A 4,745-nucleotide genomic window follows, 5' to 3' on the forward strand; every position below is an offset into this window, starting at 1 on the left:
GGTGCGTGCATGGCCTTCGCCTGTTGCAAGATGTGGTGGGCGAAGATGGACATCGTCGAGGTGACTAGAGGGCCGCCGGAGGGCAAGGAGCACCGTACATCGGAACGGTATTTTGCCGATGTCCTGGAGGGGTCTCGCCTTGCGGCAGCACAATCTTTGCAGGACATTGTGTTTGAATTAATGTATTCATGTTGCCTTTGCCTTGTATTATGAGAAACAAAGCTTGTTTTGTTAATGCAATTTTGTTATGCTTTCATTGTTTCCTCCTGTGCGGCCGTGTTATATGTAATATGATGGTTGGCCAGTCGTCGGCTTCTGCTCTCACGTAGATAGTATAGAGGTGTTCGGGATGGAATCTAAACAATCTTGATCCAATTACATGGTCCTTGAACGAGTTGTTTAGCACAACGAACAAGGCAATCGGACTATACGTCTTGAACGCCCTCACTTAGCCATAGGAGTTTTATAATAAAGCATGGGTGCAGCCCCTGGTTCGAGCCAGAGTGCTGTCATCATCTGATCGGGAAGTGCAGATCTTTCGCATAATGCGGAAAAAACTCCAACGATTTGTAACCCTCGAGTAGTTAACTGGCTGTTGCCGTATCATGACAGTTAGTTTTCGGCTTTCTCTACTGAGGTTCTCGTCCAGTCCAAGCCAGGGAAAAATCGTAGTAGTTCTCCCTTTACTACCCTAGCCAATGGAGCGGAACATAGGGTAGCAAGCACAGGAGCCGGGCAACCCAACTATTTACCAAAGACATGATTCGGAGCCAATGCATACAATGCTAAATTAGGGGTGCCAAACTTATATATAAGAAGTATTCGGACTGTGCTGCCGTATTGTGGGGCGATAGGTAGCCCCTAGCGAATATGAAACGTAAAAGAGTGTCGATGCAACAGATAGGCGGATCGAAATAAAACGACGTAAGAACCGGAAAACACAGAGAATGGGCCACGAACCATTTTTATTATAACTGGATGGATACGTCAAGGCGTATCTTGTACATATGGTGCTAGAAGTATCCGGCCATTTGATGTGTCGGAATCAGTAGGGCGCAGCGTGCGGGTCTTGAGAAAGAAGTGTGAATACCATCAAGAAGAACATATAAAGGTTACCCTACACACCTGTGTTGCTTGCCTCCGTTGTGTTCCAGTCCTTCTAGAGGACTTGATATCAGGCCTGCGAAAAAAGTGCCTATAAAAAATAAGTAAAAGTGTGTGTGTCCGGGATTGGTTTTGCCGAATTGTAGCCCCCGGGTTATCTCGTGCCTCCGTCGGTGTCCATGGAATTCTGAGTGCGTATTTGTGTATGCATGGTACGAATGCCACTACCTCATTGGGACTGGGACAGAGGCCGAATAGCTAGTTAAGCACTTGACGAGCCGCGATGTCCTGTTGTAGTGTAGTCCGGACCCTCTTAATGGTGTCCAGGGGCTCGGCAGCAGGGTTACAATGTTGTTTGAGAAGGCCGCTCTGTACTTCTGCTGCCAGGGCGGTGGTTTGCTCCTCTGTTCGGAGGGAGCCTTCTGTATTGCCATTGACCGTTATGACGCCGCGTGGACCGGGCATCTTGAGCTTGAGATAAGCATAGTGTGGCACTGTGTTAAATCTAGCAAACACGGTTCGTCCGAGCAGTGTGTGGTAGCCACTGCGGAAAGGGACAACATCGAAGATTAACTCTTTGCTTCGGAAGTTGTCCGGAGAACCGAAGACCACCTCTAGCGTGATTGAGCTCGTACAACGGGCCTCTACACCTGGTATGACTCCTTTAAAGGTAGTCTTTGTAGGTTTGATTCGTGAGGGATTAATGCCCATCTTCCAAACTGTATCCTGGTACAACAAATTGAGGCTGCTTCCACCATCCATCAGGACTCGTGTGAGGTGGAATACATTGATGATTGGGTCAAGGACCAGTGCGGCCGAACCACCATGGCGGATACTAGTCGGATGATCTCGTCGATCGAATGTGATTGGAAATGACGACCATGGATTGAACTTATGGTGGACTGGCTCTACTACGTAGACGTCCCTGAGTGCTCGTTTGCGCTCCTTTCTGGGGATGTGTGTGGCATATATCATGTTCACCATTTTGACTTGGGGGGGGGGGGATTTCTTCTGTCCCCCGGTGTTCGGCTGTCGGGGCTCTTCATCATCGTCCTCACTTTGTGATCCCTTTTCTTTGTTTTCGGCATTTAACTTGCCAGCCTGCTTGAAGACCCAACAATCCCTGTTGGTATGATTGGCTTGCTTATCCGGGGTGCCGTGAATTTGGCACGAACGGTCGAGTATGCGGTCTAGGCTGGAAGGTCATTCGTTGTTTCTTTTGTAGGGATTCTTCCATTGGCCGGACTTGGAGCCACTGAATCTGGCGTTGACTGTGGTGTCCTCAGTGCTGTGGCCATTGCTTCAGCGTTTGTGTATATTGCACTGGAGCTTGCCGGTGTTGTTCTTGGCCTCGGTGGGGCCTACCTCGCTGGTTGTGTTTTTGCTACGAGCCAACCAGCTATCTTCGCCTGCACAAAAGCGGGTCATGAGTGCCGTAAGGGCTGCCATTGACTTCGGTTTTTCTTGTCCGAGGTGGCGTGCTAGCCATTCGTCACGGATGCTGTGTTTGAAGGCTGCTAGGGCCTCGGCATCTGGACAGTCAATGATCTGGTTCTTCTTGGTTAGGAACCTAGTCCAGAATTTTCTGGCTGATTCTCCAGGTTGTTGAACTATGTGGCTTAGGTCATCGGCGTCTGGTGGCCGGACATAAGTTCCTTGGAAGTTGTCAAGGAAAGCCTATTCCAAGTCTTCCCAGCTGCCAATGGAGTTCTCAGGCAGGCTATTTAACCAGTGCCGAGCTGGTCTTTTGAGCTTTAATGGGAGGTATTTGATGGCGTGGAGGTCGTTTCCTCGGGCCATGTGGATGTGGAGAATAAAATCCTCAATCCATACTACAGAATCGGTGGTGTCGTCGTATGATTCAATATTGACGGGTTTGAACCCCTCGGGGAATTCATGATCCAGTACTTCATCTATGAAGCAGAGCGGATGTGCGGCGCCTCTGTATCGTGCCGCATCATGGCGGAGCTCTGAGGGAGTCCGTCTGTGGCATTCGGCCTGAGCATGGTTAGATTTGTCATGTCCAAATAAGTGGCCATCGTCATGCCTCGAGGCACGTCCTCTCGATCCGTATATCGATCTTGTGTGTCCTGCTTTACTGTCCAGTGTCTGTCGGAGGTCGTACATATGACTCCGGACTTTTCCGTCCTTATTATGGCAGGGTGGTGGGGCGGTCTGCTGTTCGGCCTGAGCTGCAGCTTTATCCCGACCGCAGGGTGGCCGTTCAGCCGCCCTGTCCCGACCACATGCTGGTCGGTCCGCATTACGCGAGGGAGATATGCGCTCCGGCGCCTCCTCATCGAATTGAGGTAGCAGTTTGCGTTTCGGGTAGCTTTTGGCTGGGCGGTTGAGGCCGTATTCGTATTCCTCGGCTGTCAGGATAGCAGTCCATCTGTCGACGAGCAGGTCCTGTTCGGCTTGAAGCTGTTGTTGTTTCTTTTTCAGGCTCCTTGCAGTGGCTATGAGCTAAAGCTTAAAGCGCTCCTGCTCGAGAGGATCCTCAGGCATGATGAAATCTTCATCGCCAAGGCTTGTCTCCTCCTCGGGGGGTCGACGGTAACTATCATCCTCTGAGTCATCTTCTATGACCTGTTCATCAGGGTTGTGTTTCCTGCTGTCGTGTTCCTATTCGGATGTAGCCCCGACGGGGTCTTCATTGTTTTTGGCGTTACCCGGGGTACTATTTTCTCCGGTGCCAGTGTTGCCGTCCTTTGAGCGGCGGGGCTTGGGGCGGCATTTGGGCCGCCGGCGCTTGGACTGTGTCTTGGAGGCTTTATTTGCGTCTGGCTCTTCTTTGTCGTCGCCAGATCCTTTAGGTGTATCAACCATGTATACGTCGTATGAAGAGGTAGCCGTCCAACGTCCAGTGAATGGCGGGTCTTGGCCTTGCTCTTTGTCAACATTGTTGTCCATACTGTTGATGCCTTCAGAGCCATAGTCAAGCACGTCGGTTAAATCATCGACGGTGGCTATGAGGTGGGTGGCGGGTGGGAAGCAAAATTCCTCATCATCCATCTCTAGCTCGAACCAGACATAGTTCGGCTGTGAGTCCTCCTCCAAGGACAAATTCTTAAAAGATTTTAGCACGTCGCCCAAAGGCGAGTGCTGGAAGATGTCAGGAGCGCTAAACTCGAAGATCGATAATCGATCTAACTTGTTGTCCGCGGGCGTACACAGTCTGGAACTTATAGCCGGAGACGAGTCTGAAGTTCCGTTAAGGCGATTGCCGCAGGGCGTCGAGTCCATGTGCGGCTCCAAATCTGCGGACTCTAAGGCCTCAGATGGCTCGATCTGCTTCGGCTCTAAGGTCATTGCAGCCGCAGGGACCATCTCATGGGTGTGATCTGATGACGGATTTGGGTCACGTTCATTGGGATGAGGGGGAGCGATCGCTGCGGGCTCGAATCCCTTGAAGATCAGGTCTCCACGGGTATCCGCGATGTAGTTATAGCTTCCGAATCCGACCTGATGGCCGGGAGCGTAGCTGTCGATCTGCTCCAGATGGCCAAGCGAGTTGGCCCACAGTACGAATCCACGGAATACGAAGATCTGTCTGGGGAGGAAGGTTCCTCCTTGGACAGCGTCATGATTGACGATTGGAGGGGCCATCGGACCTCTTGTCAATGGCACGATGGAACTCT

This window comes from Triticum aestivum, chromosome 5A (genome assembly GCF_018294505.1).
Source record: "Triticum aestivum cultivar Chinese Spring chromosome 5A, IWGSC CS RefSeq v2.1, whole genome shotgun sequence".
NCBI classification, from domain to species: Eukaryota; Viridiplantae; Streptophyta; class Magnoliopsida; order Poales; family Poaceae; genus Triticum; species Triticum aestivum.